General features: G+C 38.3%; 1 protein-coding gene across 8 annotated transcripts in view; it reads right to left on the reverse strand.

The window, feature by feature from the left end:
- The window catches only part of CSGALNACT2 (chondroitin sulfate N-acetylgalactosaminyltransferase 2), a 101,893-nt gene that overhangs the window by 79,722 nt on the left and 4,877 nt on the right, over positions 1-17,294 (reverse strand). The window lies entirely within an intron of this gene.

The following is a 17,294-nucleotide window of genomic DNA, read 5'->3' on the forward strand; positions in this document are numbered from 1 at the left end:
ACAGGGCCAGGAATTGGGCACCACAGACTGAAAAACCTCAAAATTCGTGGGACACTGGATAGAGTACTCAGCAGAGTCTTTTATCTGTACTGGGAAATAATTAGCTCTAGGCTAAAAAAAAAAAAAAATTTTTTTTTTTTTTTTTTTTTTTAGGCTAAACGTGGAGCTAAGTGGTTAAGAGCTCCGCTGCTGACCAAAAGGTCAGCAGTTCATATCTATCTACCAGCTGGTCCTTGGAAACCCTATGAGGCCATTCTACTCTGTCCTATAGGGTCACTATGAGTCAGAATTGACTTGACAGCCCCTAACAATGACAACAACGATGACAAGCTAAACTTATCTTTGGCCCCATCTAACAAATCTTAAAAGCAAGGCCTGAAAGAATCAAATTGTTTCCAAGCAACTGAGCTGTGTTACACGACAAACCTCAAATATGTTTATAGGAATATAAAAATACCTAGCACCCAACAAGGTAAAATTCAGTCTGGCATACAAAGAAAAATTACCAGACATGCAAAGAAAGAGAAAAATATAACACATAATGAGAAAAATGAATCAACTGAAACTGACCTACAACAGATGTTGTTGTTGTTAAGTGGTATTGAGTAGGTTCCGACTCATAGCGACCTTATGTACCCTAGAATGGACCATTGCCCAGTCCTGTGCCAACCTCACCACTGTTGCTATGCTTCAGTCCATTGTTGCTGCCACTGTGTCAATCCATCTAGGTGAGGGTTTTCCTCTACTTTACCTTCTCCAGGGACTAGTCCCTCCTGGTAACATGTTCAAAGTACTTGAGACGAAGGCTCACCATCCTTTATTCTAAGGAGCATTGTGGCTGTACTTCTCCCAAGAAAGATTTGTTCGTTCTTCTGCAGTCCACGATATATTCAATATTCTTCGCCAACACCACAACTTAAAGGTGTCAATTCTTCTTCAGTCTTCCCTATTCATTGTCCAGCTTTCCCATGGATATGAGACCATTGAAAATACCATGGCTTGGGTCAGGTGCGCTTTAGGCCTTGTCTTAGAAATACCACAAGTAGATGGCTTTAACAAAAAGAAATTTATTCTCACAGTCTAGCAGGTTATCAGCCCAAATTCAGGGCTTCAGCTTCAGGGGAAGGCTTTCTCTCTCTGTCAGCTCTGGAGGAAGGTCCTTGACCTCAATCTTCCCCTGGTTGAGGAGCTTCTCAGGTGCAGGGACCTTATGTCCAAACGATGCACTCTGCTCCTGGTGCTGCTTTCTTGGTGGTATGAGGTCCCCAACTCTCTGCTTGCTTCCCTTTCCTTTTATCTCTTGAGAGATAAAAGCTGGTGCAGGCCATACCCCAGGGTAACTTCCTCTACCTTGGATCAGGGAGGTGACCTGAGTAAGGGTGGTTACAGTCCCACCCTAATCCTCTCAACATAAAATTACAATAACAAAATGGAGGACAACCACACAATACTGGGAATCATGGCCTAACCAAGTTGACCCGTATTGTTTGGGGGACACAATTCAATCCATGTCAGTCCTCAAGGTAACATCTTGGCTTTTTAAACACTTTAAAGAGGTCTTTTGAAGCAGATATACCCAATGCAATACGTCCTCTGATTTCCTGACTGCTGCTTCCATGGACGTTGATTGTGTATCCAAGTAAAATGACAACTTCAATCTTCTGTCCATTTATCACGATGTTGCTTATGGGTCCAGTTTTGAGGATTTTTGTTTTATGTTGAGGTGTAATCCATACTGAAGGCTGTAGTCTGACCTTCATCATTAAGTGTTTCATGTCCTCTTCGCTTTCAGCAAGCAAGGTTGTGTCATCTGCCAATCACAGGCTGTTAATGAGTCTACCTCCAATCCTGATACCACGTTCTTCTTCATATAGTCCAGCTTCTCGGATTACGTGCTCAGCATACAGAATGAATAAGAAGTATGGTAAACACTGCAGGCATAAGAATTCACCAAAAGGACATTAAAACAGTTACTATAACTGTATTTCATATGTTCAAAAGTGAAGTGGAGACACATGATATAAAAAAGATCCAAGCTGAATTAACAGGAGAAGAAAACCAATGTCTCAGATGAAAAATACACTGGTTGGAACTAAGCAGCAGACTGGATATCTTAGAAGAAAAAATTAGTGAATTGAAAATGCAACAATAGAAGCTTGAGATGGAGCTGACAGTCCAAGGCAGCTAGGATTCAAAAGAAAGTGTTCCAGAGAGAAAACAGCTGCATGGAGAGAGAGCTCCAGAGATTTGAAGTGGGCACCCTTTGGATATGCAGCAGAACACTGATGAGTGAATGCATCAGAAAGCCATGTGACAACTTCAAGCAGTCTCATATACACAAACCGCAGTCTCATATACAAGAACCAGAGTCTCCAAAGAAGGGGGAGGGGGCAGGAAAAATATTTAAAGAAATAAGGCCGAAAATTTTCCAAATCTGATTTAAAGTATAAACCCACAGTTTCAAAAAGCTCAATGAATACCAAAACAAGAACCATAACAAAAACTGCACCAGGGCCCATGATAATCAAATTGCACAAACCCAGCGATAAAGAGAAAATCTTAAAAGTGGTCAGAAGAAAAATACATTACATACAAAAGAGCAAAGATAGTAACAATAGCAGATTACTCATTTGAAACAATACAAGTAAGAAGACAGGGCAGCCATGTCTTTAAAGAGCTGGAAGAAAAAATACGTCAACCAAGAATTCTATACATAACAAAAGCATCTTTCAAAAACAAAGGTAAAATACTTTTCCAAACATACAAAAGCTAAAAGAATTCATCACCACTGGATCCATGATACAAGTCCTTTAGGCAGAAGGAAAATAATACCAGATAGATATATGAATCTACACAAAGCAATAAAGAAAACTCTACTGTATGTATAATTACAAGATTTTTGTTATTATTGAAATAATAAAAATAAGATAGTTATCTCTAAACGGTAACTAAATGAAATGGACAAATTCCTAGAAAGACAAAACTACCAAAACTGAATTAAGAAATAGAAAATCTAAACAGACATATAGCAAGAGATTGAATTAGTAATCAAAAAATTACTAAGTCCAAGCACAGATGCCTTCACTGGTAAATTCTACCAAATACTTAAATAAGAATATCAATTCCTCACAAACTCTTCCACAAAAGAGAAGAGGAAGGAACACTTTCAAAGTCATTCTACGAGGCCAGTGTTACCCTGATACAAAAACCAGACAGTGACACTAACGGCACAACCTATAAAAGAACAAACTGAACTTCACCAAAGTTAATAACTTGTGCTCCCTGAAAGCCACTGTTAACAGAATGAAAAGACAAGTCACAGGCCTGGAGAAAATCTGTGCAAAGCATGCATCTGATAAAGGACTTGTACTACGAATACATAAAGGACTACCAAAATGCAAAAACAAATGCAACTCAATTTAAAAATGGGCAAAAGATCTGAAAAAACATTTCAAATATTCACATGAAAAAGAAGCTCAACATTGTTAAGTCAATAGGGAAATGCAAGTTCAAACCACAATGAGGTACCACTACACATCTATTAGAATGGTTAAAATTAAAAAGACTAACTTTACCGAGTGTTGGTGACCGTATGACGGAACTGAAACATTCACAATCTGTTGGTGGGAATATAAACAGCTCCTTAACAAGTTAATTTTGTTACCATTGGGTTAACGGTATATCAGCCACTTTTATGCCTCTGGACCTCAGAGGTTAAGGCATTATTCTCATTGTAATGCATTTAGCATCAAGATGGATCCCTTCTGAAATGCATGAAGCTCAGCAGACCTGAGTTGGAGCCCTATGGTTGTATAGATTGAGCATTCTATTAGGTGATGCTTCCTGAATGTGTTAGTTTTGTAAACTTTTACCTTTTTTCCCTTTATTTCTGTGAGATAAGGCTTGTAAAGCTTAATTATCACTTCTCTGTGTGGTAGGGAGCGCTGGTGGTTTGTTTTTTCTCTGTCATATTTGGAAAACCAGAGGTTCCCCATGTAACCTAATGCCAAGGTGCCCTCAACAAATTATTTATATAGTTCTCATTGGTATACTGTCATACCAGAGATCGGTAGTACCACAGTGCCACTAGCCTCAGGGATGGTTTGTATCACCAGATCATATTTCTAAAAATCCGTATTACCAACCAAAAATTTAAACACAATCAGTAAGCATGCATCCCAATTCTGAAGAAAAAAAAAATTAAGGAGAAAAAAAATGTAGGAACAAAAGGGTTATGTACGCCTACCATATGATCCAGACATTCCACTCCTAGGCATTTACCCAAGAGGAACGAAAGCATATGACCACATGAAAACTTTTATACAAATGTTTATAGCAGCTTTATACGTAACAGTCAAAAACTGGAAACAGCCCAAATGCCCATCAACAGGTAAATGGATAAACGGTGGTATATCCATACAGTGGAATACTGCTCAGCAATAAAAAGGAATAAACTATAGATACACACTACAACATGGATGAACCCCAATAATTAAGCTGAGTGAAAGAAACTCAACAAAAAGAAGAGTACATACGGCTCCATTTATATAAAATTCTAGAAAATGCAAAGTAATTTGTAGTGACAGAAAGCAGGTTCATCAGGCAGATCCATGAGGATGCGGTGGGGAGAGGTTGGTATGAAGAAGGAATTATAAAAGGACAGGAGGAAACTTTTGTGAGTGATAGATATGCTCATTATCTTGATTGTAGTGAATTGCACAGGTGTATTTTTGGGTTTTTTGGGATACATGTGTATACATATGTATACATATTCTGGAGCCCTGGCACAGTGGTTAAGAGCTTTGCTGCTAACCAAAAGGTCTGCAGTTCAAATCCACCAGCAGCTCCTTGGAAACCCTATGGGGCAGTTTTACTCTGTCCTATAGGGTCACTATGAATCAGAATTGACACGATAGCAACGGGTTTGAGTTTTTTTTTCTTATATATATATGCACATATTAAAACTCATCATACTGTATACTTTAAATATGTGTAGTTTATTTTTGTTCTTAGGTGCTGTCGAGTTGGTTCTGACTCATAGCGATCCTACGCACAAGAGAACAAAATACTGCCCAGTCCTGCGCCATCTTCACAATTGCTGTGCTTGAGCCCACTGTTGCAGCCACTGTGTCAATCCATGTTGTTGAGGGTCTTCTTCTTTTCCGCTGACCCTCTACTTTACACCAAGCATGATATCCTTCTCCAGGGACTGATCCCTCCTGATAACATGTCTAAAGTATGTGAGACGTAGTCTCACCAACCTTCCTTCTGAGAAGCATTCTGGCTGTACTTCTTCCAAGACAGATTTGTTTGTTCTTTTCACAGTCCATGGTATATTCTTCACCAACACCACAATTAAAAGGCATCAATTTTTCTTCAGTCTTCCTTTGTCACTGTCTAGTTTTCGCATGCATACAAGGTGATTGAAAACACCATGGCTTGGGTCAGGAACACCTTAGTCCTCAAGGTGACATCTTTGCTTTTCAATTTTCAACACTTTAAAGAGGTTTTTTGCAGCAGATTTGTCCAATGCAATGCATCTTTTGATTTCTTGACTGCTGCTTCCATGGGTGTTCATTGTAGATCCAAGTAAAATGAAATCCTTGACAACTTCAATCTTTCCTCTGTTTACTATGATGTTGCTTATTGGTCCAGTTAGGACAATTTCTGTTTTCTTTATGTTGAGGTGTAATCCATACTGAAGGCCGTGGTCTTTGATCTTCATTAGTAAGTGCTTCAAGTCCTCTTCACTTTCAGCAAGCAAGGTTGTATCATCTGCATAACGTAGGTCATTAATGAGTCTTCCTCCAATCCCAACACCCCGTTCTTCTTCATATAGTCCAGCTTCTCAGGTTATTTGCTCAGCATACAGACTGAATAAGTATGGTGAAAAGATACAACCCTGATGCACACCTTTTCTGGCTTTAAACCATGCAGTATCCCCTTGTTCTCTTCGAACAACTGTGTAGTTTATATTTCCTGTCAATTATACCTTAACAAAGCTGTTAAAAAGCAAAAAACTAGATTTAGTTTTAGTAGTAGCTCCAGTGAGGTATTTGGAAGAAAACTCCAATTTGTTCATTAAGAAGGCAAGTGTTAAGACTTGTCAATCACAGGTTTAGATTTAAAAAACAAACCTGAGTGGGGAAGGTGAAAAAAACAATGTAGAGTCCCTACGATTCTAAACATCTCTTGCTACATCACTTCTATTTGTCTTGTGATTTGAGGACAATATCAGAGTGTTGCTGGGAGTTGCTGTTGACTCATCTCCAACTTATTTCTAGAGACCCCATGTACAACAGAACAAAACATTCCCCAGTCGTGCACCATCATAATGATTACTGGTATGCTCAAGGCCACTGCTGTCGCCACTGTGTACTGCATGCTTTCCAACGTGGCGGGGGGGGGTAATCTTCCAGCACTACACTGGACAATATTTTGTTGTGAACCAGAGGGTTTTCATGGCTAAATTCTGGACGTAGATGGCCAGGACTTTCTTCCTAGTCTGTTTTAGTATGGAAGCTCCACCGAAACCTGGCTACTATACGTGACCCTACTGGTGTGTGAAATATTTGTAACATAGCTTCCAGCACCATAGCAACACACAAGCCACCATGGTACAGCAAACTGGCTACAGCACTAATCTCTTACATATAACCTTTAAGCAGTTTCTACTCAATCTTTTGACTTTATAATTTCACCAAACTACAAATACATATTTTATGCATCATTTCAGGATATTTACAGTGTGCCAAACAAACTTCTGCAATAAGAGTAACCTACTGTCCTCTGCAAAATACAATCTTGATTCTACTTATCTTTAGAGTTTTATTCTGTATAATCTTCCTAAATTTTCTATACAGAATGATCTCAATATTTTCAAAAACAGTATTTATAGTCTTGAGTTCATTTTTACACAAACAGCAAACAAAAATAAGGTCATGAAATTATGTGGAAAACATATCCACTGTCAAAAATATAAGACTGCCCAGTGATTAAAGCAATCAACTGCTAACCAAAAGGTCGGCGGTTTGCAACCACCAGCAGCTCTGTGGGAGAAAGATGGGGCAGTCTGCTTCCGTAGAGATTTACAGCCTTGGACACCTACCAGGTCTCTGCGAGTCAGAATTGACTTGACTACAGTGGGTATCAGAAATATGATGAAGAATAAATGTTTGAGGAGGGGGAATTAGAACTTTTCATTTCTAGAGTACTTAATGAGTATTACAACAATACATGGATTCTTAAATGGGTTATTAGATAAGTGGTTTGTGAATATTTAGAAATAAGAGTACTAACCACCAGGAGACAGCATTCGTTCAATAAATATTTGAGCACCTATTGTGTGTCAGGGACTGTGTTGGGTGCCAAGAACAAGTAATATCAGATGGATCCTTTTGCAAGTGTTTCTGGAGAAACACTTATTCATGGTACCTGGGTGGCAATACTGCTCATGATATATTTATAGGTAAAACAGGAACATCTGCCAAAGGCAGCCTGTAACACAGTAGGAACAACTTAAAGAGCCAATTGTAAATAGCTACTTAATAGCTATGTAATCATGGGCACGATACTTAACTCTCAGGGCTTCATCTATATAATGAGGTAGTTTCCCTGGATATCCAAGGCTCCTTCTGAGATATTTTGATTCCTTTGATTAAAAATATACACACACATGCATGCAAATACAAACACACACACACACACAATTTGGAAGGTGTAACGGATTGAATTGTGTCCCCCAAAAATATCCATCAACTTGGCTAGGTCATGATTCCCTTATATGATTGTATGATTGTGTACCATTTTATCTTCTGATGTGATTTGCCTAGGTGTTGTAAATCGTATCACTAAGATGTAATAAGATGGATTAGCAGCAGTTATACTGATGGGATTTACAAGATTAGATAGTGTCATAAGCCAATCTCTTGAGATATAAAAGAGAGAAGCAGGCAGAGAGACATGGGAACCTCATATCACCAAGAACGCAGTGCCAGGAGCAGAGTGTGTTCTTTGGACCTGAGGTTCCTGTGCTGAGATGCCCCCAGATGAAGGAAGATTTAACACAAGGACCTTCCTCCAGAGCTGATACAGAGAGAGACGGCCTTTCCGGGAGCCGGTGACCTGAATTCAGACTTCTAGCCTACTGGACTCTGAGAGAATAAATTTTGTTTGTTAAAGTCATCCACTTACAGTATTTCTGTTACAGCAACACTAGACAACAAGAGAGACCTGATAGAATTGGGGGAAAATGAGGAATAGAACCTCAAATTCCTAAGCTACAACAACAAAAAACCAGGCCTACTGGACTGGATGAGACTGGAGGACTCCTGAGGCTACTGCCCTGAGATACTCTTCAAATTTTGAACTGAAACTAACCCCTGAGATCACCTTGTAGCTAAATAACTAATTAGCTCAAAAAATAATATTACCCGTAAGTACTATGCTCCTTTAAAAAAACACCTATTATGTGACCAAATGGTCAACAATTACTTTAAAAGAAAGATGAGCATGTAAGGGGGCAGGAAAACAGAACAACCAGAATGGAAATAATGAGAATCTTCACACGCGTAAAGAATATAACCAATGTCACTGAAAACTTGCGTAGAAATCGTTGAATGGGAACCTACACTGCTGTGTAAACCTTCACCAGAACACAATAAAATATTTTTAAGGAAAAAAAAAAAGGAAGACCTATGTTGGTTAAAATGTAATTTTCAGCCTACCCTATGACCCAGTTCTACTCTGTCCTACAGGGCTGCTCGACAGCAACAGGTTCCATGACCCAGCAATTCCACACCTGACAGAAATGTATACATTCACTAAGACATGTACACAAATTTTCACAGCATCGTTCATATCCAAAATTTATAACATGCAAAAGTCGGAAACTTGGATGCCTACCAACAGAAGAAGTCTCATATTATACAATGGAATATTATACACCAATAAAAAAGGATGATATGCAAAACAACACGGTTAAGTCTCAAAAGCAATATGCTTAGCATACTGTATGATTCCACTAATATCAAGCTCAAAATAGGCAAACCTAATAGATAACAAAAGTCAGACTACTGCTGTGGGACTGGGAAGGAATGAAGACAACCTCCTGGGAGGATGAAATGTTCTACAGGTGATCTAGGTGGTGGATCACAAATTAGCAAAAATGTAAAAATTCACTGAGTTATACAACTAGGATTTATGTACTTAATGACTTCACTATATGTATTTTATACCTCAGTAAAACTTAAAGGAAAAAAATCTAATTCTCAAACTGTTTAGAACTAAAATTGTGCTTATTTAAGTCAAAATTGTCTGAGTCATAAGGATTAGAAATCCTCTTTATCATTTCTTTAGTTACACGTAACGATTTTAAACAAATGGTATCAGAATGAGAGTATAAAACGAACATTAACACCCCCAGTCATAAAATACTACAATTATAATACAATATTAAAAGACAGTATGATTTCCTCCAGAAAAGAAGGCCCAGTTCCTTAGAATATTCAATGATGGTTAAATGTTAAAACATCACATGTAGGAGGCAATGCAAGATGGTGGGGTAAACAGTCAATCCCATTTATCCTTGCAACTAATCTACTTAACAACAAATAAAAACAAGCACAAACTGAGATTTCAGAGCTCTGAACTGCAGCTGAAACATAGGAGAGTTGCAGTGAGTCCAGAAACAGTGAAGAGGAGGAGCAGAGTCAGCACAGAAGCTAGGAGATTCTAGCCACTGGCATCAGGAGGACTTGGGCCATTACGGGCATTTTTGGGCAAGGACAGGCAACAACCTGAACAAAGAACACAGGATAGAAGCTAAACTGTGGAGGTGTAGTCTGATTAAGGTAGTGCACATTGGCTGTGGGAGTTCACAGGCCACGCACTTGGGAGGAGGCACAGGGAGGCCAGGGAGTATTACTGAATCTTGCTGAGACTCAAGGCTGATAGGCACTAGGATCCAGGTACACTGAAGAGCCCTGGGACCCATCCTTCAGCCAGGGTGAGAAAAATACATGAAACAGGCAATACAGCAAAAAACAATTGGCTCTTTGCCCATAATTGGTCACTGCAGGAAAGCCTGCACAGACTCGGGAGCAAGGGAAGGACATTAAGTACTCCCCACCCTCTCCTCAGGAAAGCTGAGGCCCACCACTTCCACCCACGAGGCCAGTGGAAAAGTCCCATGCAGGTACAATAAGCCACAGAGGGAAATCCACGCTACAGTCCTACAAAGAGAAAGGAAGGAACCCAGCTTCAGGAGTGCATCCTGGGCTACTGCCAAACCCACAGAAAACAGAGGGCTCCTCGTACACCAGCAAAGTCAGTCACCTATGGAGAACCAGCCAGAAAAAGCACTCAGAGTCTTAAAACTTTTCAAAACACTAAAAAGCTGTGGTAATAGATTAGGAGCCATGAAAAACAGAGATAAATCCTCAGACACTATTCTTGACTCAGCATTGGAAAAAAAAAAGCCTAAGGACAAGAGTGCCCTCTACTGGAACTCAGACAATGGAGAAGGTAAGTCTAAAAATTCCCTTGAAAACCAGAAAACTCCAAATATCAAAATATCACAATTAGATATTAAAATGTCCCATATTCAACAAAAAACATTAAAACACACAAAATCACAAGAGAAGGACCAATCAAAAGAAAACATGAAGAAGCGAACATTTCTCCTATTGAGACCAAAATAATGGAAAAAATAGAAGACTTCCAGACGATAGCGTTAAATATGTTTAAAGACAGCAAAAAACACACAGAAAATAAACTAACAGATCAGGAAACAAACTGAGGAACAAAATGAGAAACTCGGTAAGGAGATAGAAGATATTAGAGAAAAAAAAAAGAATTACTGGAACTGAAGAATAAAATAACTGAATTAAAAAACACAAAGAGAAACATTAACAACAGTTGAACAGACAGAAGACAGAATAAGCCAACTAGAAGACAGAGTATCTGAACTTATTAAGTATCAAGAGAAGAGAAATGAACAAGGAAAAGCGAACAAAGCCAAATGGAAATTAAGGGATTCAATTAAGAAATCAAACATTAGAATTATTTGAATTCCAGGGCACCATGATAATAATAAAGGCATAGAAAGAATCTTCCAGGACATAATCATAGAGAATTTCCCAGACCTGAATAGGCAATCAAGCTTGCAAATACAGGAATCTATAAACTCCGATTAGGAGAAATACAAAGAGAGCCAACCCATGTCATATTCTAATAAAATTCCTGAAAACCAAAGACAAGGAGAGAATTTTTGAAAGCAGCAAGAGAAAAACATATCAGGGTCCTTCATAAGAATTAATGAGGATTTCTCCCCAGAAAAGCTGGAAGCCAGAAGACAGTGGAGCGACATATATAAAATATTGAAAAACAACTGCCATCAAGAATTATTTACGCAGAAAAGTTCTCATTCAAAAATAGGGGGGGAAAGACATTTCCAAATAAACAGAAGCTCTGGGACTATGCCACTACTGGATCAGCTCTGCAAGTATTACTTAAGGGACTTCTCCAAATGGAAATGAAAGAACATTAAACAAATACATGAATCTACGCATGGGAAATAAAAATGAATAAGCAAAAAAAAAGAGCTCTCCAAATAATGCAACAGCATGGGCAAATATAAGAACAAAGCATATATTTTCAGGGAATAAGTTCAATATAGGTAGTCTCCGACTTACGATGGAGTTCTGTTCCAATGACTCCGGCTATGTCGGTTCTGGCAGAGTTGAACACATCTTTTTTTTTTTTTTTTTAGTTTTCATTATTATTGACTTTTATTATCTTTATAAATCTGATCTTCATTTGTCTTTGGGGATTGAAAACATTACATATAAACTTACAGACATATTTTAATACATACATAAAAAAAAGTACACAAATCATAATAATTTACTCCAATGATGAAGAGTTGGGCAACGGCATTTTGTCAGCTGCAGTAATAACTTCACTTGTGGAAGGTTCTGCATCATCTGGATTATCCCTGGGAATGAGGATGGCATTTCTAGTCAGAAAATTAGTGAGAGTTGCCTGTATGGTTATTTTCTTTTTTCCTTCATACATTTCATGATAACATCTCACTGCTTTCCAAATCTGCGTATCGACTCTAGCAAAGCAATTGGCGTTTGGGTCCATGTCTTCAAGTTTAGAAAACTAAATCTATATGGTACTGTTTTGAACAGTAAATGATGAAATTGAACATTTGCAAGTAAACATCTGACAATGATAACATCAGCAAATTATGTGCTGAAACACTGTATGCAGGACATGTTACTGACGATAAGATTTACAAAGAAAAACCAAAATCAAAAACAAAAGATGGACAGGTTTAAGTGCAGTTCGTCATAACTCAAAAGATGTTTTAAGTCGGAACTACCTGTACTTAAGTTTCACAAGTAATATGACATTAAATGTATTAAGAAATAAATAGTAATTAAACCTATCAGATCTATAATGATGTCAATAGAGGCTCACCAACAGAAGAGCGGGAGAGAAGAGCAAAACAGGGATAGTTTTTTTTTCTTTTTTTTAAATTGTGCTTCAGGTGAAAGTTTACAAGTCAAGTTAATTTCTCATACAAAAATGTACATATATATAGTTTTGTGGCATTACTTGCAATCACCACAGTGTGACAGCACACTCCCCCTTTCCACCCTGGGTTCCATGTCCATCCGACCGGTTCCTGTCCCTTCCTGCCTTCTCTTCCTGCCCATTTGGTCTCATGTATCTAACTGAACTAAGAAGCATACTCCTCACATGTATTCTTTTTTGTTTTATAGTCCTGTCTAATCTTTGTCTGAAGAGTAGGCTTCCGGAATGGTTTCAATTCTGGGTTAAAGGGGTGTCTTAATTATCTAGTGCTGCCATAACAGAAATACCATAAGTGTACGGCTTTAACAAACAGAAATTTATTTTCTCACAGTCTAGTAGGTTACAAGTCCAAACTCAGGGCGCCGGCTCCAGGGGAAGGCTTTATCTCTCTGTTGGCTCTGGAGGAAGCTCCTTGTCCTCAATCTTCCCCTGGTTAAAGAGCTTCTCAGGTGTAGGGACCCGTGTCCAAAGGACGCGCTCTGCTCCTGGTGCTGCTTTCTTGGTGGTATGAGGTCCCCAACTCTCTGTTGCTTCCCTTTCCTTTTATCTCTTGAGAGATAAAAGGTGATGCAGGTCACACCCCAGGAAAACTCCCTTTACCTTGGATCAGGGAGGTGACCTGAGTAAGGATGGTGTTACAATCCCACCCTAATCCTCTCAACATAAAATTACAATCACAAAATAGAGGACAACCACACAATACTGGAAATCATGGCCTAACCAAGATGATGCATAATTTTTTAGGGGACACAATTCAATCCACGACACAGGGCATCTGGGGTCCATAGTTTCAGGGGTTCCACTAGTAACTGTCAGACCATTAAGTTTGGTCTTTTATGGGAATTTGAGTTCTGCTCCAAACTTTTCTCCTGCTTCATCTGGGACTCTCTGTTGTGTTCCCTGTCAGGGTAGTCATTGGTGGTAGCCGGGTACCATCTAGTTCTTCTGGTCTCAGCCTGGTGGAGTCTCTGGTTCATGTGGTCCTGTGGTCTCTTGGGAGGAACAGTTTCAATATGTTAATGCATATTACTCGCCTGTATATTAAATGTTGCTGTAACTACAAGTTGTGTAATGTATTACATGTGGTAACCACTAAGAAATCACCTAGAAAAAATACACAGAAGCAGAGAGAAATCAAAATGGCTCATCATAAAAATGCAGCCAAACACAAAAATAACAGAAAAATGAGAATAAAAAGACAAATCTAAGACTCAAAAAACATAGAAAAATAAGTGAAGTACAATTTGTTTTCAGTAATAACCTTAAATGTAAATAGTCTAAACTCCCCATGCAAAAGGCAGAGAGTGACAGAACAGATTAAAAAACATGACCCATCCTTTGGCTGCCTACAAAAAAACACACCTTAGACATAGGACACAAATACGCTGAAAATAAAAACATGGAAAAAAACATTTCCTGCAACCAGTAACCAAAAAAGAACAGGGGTGGCCATACTTATATCAAATAAAACGGGCTTTAAACCGAAATCTATTACAAGAGATAAAGAAGGACACTGTTGTTGTTGGATGTCGTCAAGATGGTTCCAACTCACAGCCACCCCAGGTACAACAGAACGAGATACTGTCCCGTCCTGCGCCATCCTCACAATTGTTGTTATGCTTGAGCCCAGAGTTGCAGCTATTGTGTCAGTCCATCTCATAGAAGGTCTTCCTCTTTTTCACAGACCCTCTTACTTTACCAAGCATGTTGTCCTTCTCCAGGGACTGGTCTCTCCTGATAACATGTCCAAAGTACATGAGACAAAGTTTCACTGTCCTTGCTTCTAAGAAACATTCTGGCTGTACTTCCAAGACAGATTTGTTCATCCTTCTGGCAGTCCATGTATATTCAATATTCTTCACCAACAAGGACATTATATAATAATAAAAGGGTCAGTTTGTCAAGAAGACATAACAATCTTGAACATATACGCACCTAACACCAATGCTCCGAAATACATAAACAAATACTGACTAATGTGAAAAAGGAGAAACAGACAACTCCATCATAGGGGACTTCAACACACCACTTTCAATTCTGGACAGAACATCTGAAAAAGATCAGTAAAGACACTGAGGACTTAAACTCCAAAGCCAATCTGACCTAACGGACATATATAGGACACTCCACCTATCGTCACCTATCATTAGAATATACATTTTTTTCCAGTGCATATGAATCATTTTTCAGACTAAGCCATATGCTACAACACAAAACAAGTCTCAACAAATTTTAGAAAGGTTGAAATCATGCAAAGCATCTTCTCTGACCATAATGGTATGAAGCTGGAGATCACCATAAATAAAAAATAAGGAAAAAGAAATTACATGGAAACTAAATAACACACTGCTTAAAGACTATTGGGTCACAGAAGAAATCAAAAGTGAAATTTAAAAAATACTTAGAATCAGACAAAAATGAAAACATATCAAAACCTTTGGGATACGGCAAAAGAAGACTCAGAGGAAAATTCAAAGCAGTAAATGCCTAAATTAAAAAAGAAAGATCCAAAATCAATAGCTTAAACCAGTAACTTGAACAAACAGAAAAGCAAGAGCAAAAGATCAAAGCTACCAGAAGAAAGGAAATAACAAAGATCAGAGCAGAAATCAATGAAATAGGAAACAGAAAAACAACAGAATCAAGAACATGAGTTGGTTTTTTGAAAGACCTTTACTGATTTTGTTATAGCAAATCACTGGCTAGACTGACAAAATAAAAATACAAGAGGCAAATAACCAAAATAAGAAATGAAACTGGAGACATGACAACAGATCCAACTGAGATAAATAGGATCATAACAGAACTCTATGAAAAACTGTACTCCGACAAACCTGAAAACCTAGATGAAATGAACATATTCCTAGAAACACAATACCTACCCAAACTAACATAAACAGAGGTAGAAAATTTAAACAGACCCATTACAAAAGAAGAGATTGAAGATGTCACCAGAAAACTGTCAACAACAACAAAAAGCCAAGGACCAGATAGCTTCACTGGGCAATTCTACCAAACATTTAAAGAACTGGCACCAATTCTACTCAAACTCTTCAAAAACACAGAAAAGAATATTCCTTAACTCATTCTATGAAACCAGCATCACCCTGATAATCAGGCAAATATATCACACACACACACACACAAAAATTACAGAGTAATACCCCTCATGAATATAAATGCAAAATTTTCAACCAAATTCTAGTGAACACAATTCCATAACATACGAAAAAAAATCATATGCCACAACCAAATGGCATTAATACCAGGATTGCAAGAGTGGTTCAACGTTAGAAAATCAATGTAATTCACCACATAAATAAAACAATGGAAAAGAGCCATATGATCATATCAATTGATGCAGAAAATGCATTTGCTAAAACCCAATATACCCTTTCCTGATTAAAAAAAAAAAAAAAAAAACTCTCACCAAAATAGGAATAGAAGGGAAATTTCTCAACATAATTAACCACATATATGCCAAACCAATAGCCAACATTATTCTCAATGGAGAAAGACTGAGAGACTTCCCCTTGAAAATGGGAATGAAGACAAGGATGCTCATTATCACCACTCGTATTCAATACTGTACTAAAAGTCCTAGCCAGAGCTATAAGGGAAGAAAGAGAAATAAAAGGTATCCAAATCAGAGAAGAAGTAAAACTATATTCACAGATGACATGATCCTATACACAGAAAACCCTAAGATTCCACAAGAAAGCTGCTGGAATTAATAGCAGAATTCAGCAACACTGCAGGTTACAAGTTCAACACACAAAAATCTGTTGGTTTCCTCAACATTAACAAGTATCCAGAAAAGGAAATCAAAACAACAGTACCATTTACAATAGCCCCCAAAACAATGACATACTTAGGAATTATTAACCTAGCCAGGTACATAAAAGACTTATTCAATGAAAATTATAAACTACTACTAAAAGAGACCTACATTCCATGCTCATGGATTCAAAAACTTAATATAGTGAAAATGTGAATACTACTGTGATGATTAAGGTCGTGTCAACTTGGCTGGGCCATGATTCTCAGTGGTCTGGCAGTTATGTAATGATTTAGTTTGGCAGTTGTGTAATGATGCAATTTGGCAGTTATGTAACATCTTAGTCATCAAGTGCTGCTATAACAGAAATACCACAAGTGGATGGCTTTAACAAAGAAAAATTTATTTCCTCACAGTCTAGTAGGCTAGAAATCCAAATTCAGGACACCAGCACCAGGGGAAGGCTTTCTCTCTGTTGGCTCTGGAGGAAGGTCCTTGTCATCAATCTTCCCCTGGACTAGAAGCTTCTCTGCAGAGGAACCCTGGGTCCAAAGGATGTGCTCTGCTCCCGGCACTGCTTTCTTGGTGTTATGAGGTCCAAATTCTCTGCTTGCTCCCTTTTCCTTTTATCTCTTGTATGACAAAAGGTGGTGCAGGCCACACTCCAGGAAAACTCCCTTTACTCTGGATCAGGGATGTCACCTGAGAAAATCACAAAATGGAAGACAACCATGCAATACTGGGAACCATGGTCTAACCAAATTGACACATATTTTGGGGGGACACAGTTCAATCCATGACAGTAATGATGTAGTTATTCTCCATTTTGTCATCTAATGTAATCACTTCCATGATGTGATCTGATGTGATCAGCCAATCAGTTGTAAGGGGAGTTTCCTCAGGGGTGTGCTTC

This window comes from Elephas maximus, chromosome 8, assembly GCF_024166365.1.
Source record: "Elephas maximus indicus isolate mEleMax1 chromosome 8, mEleMax1 primary haplotype, whole genome shotgun sequence".
NCBI lineage: Eukaryota > Metazoa > Chordata > Mammalia > Proboscidea > Elephantidae > Elephas > Elephas maximus.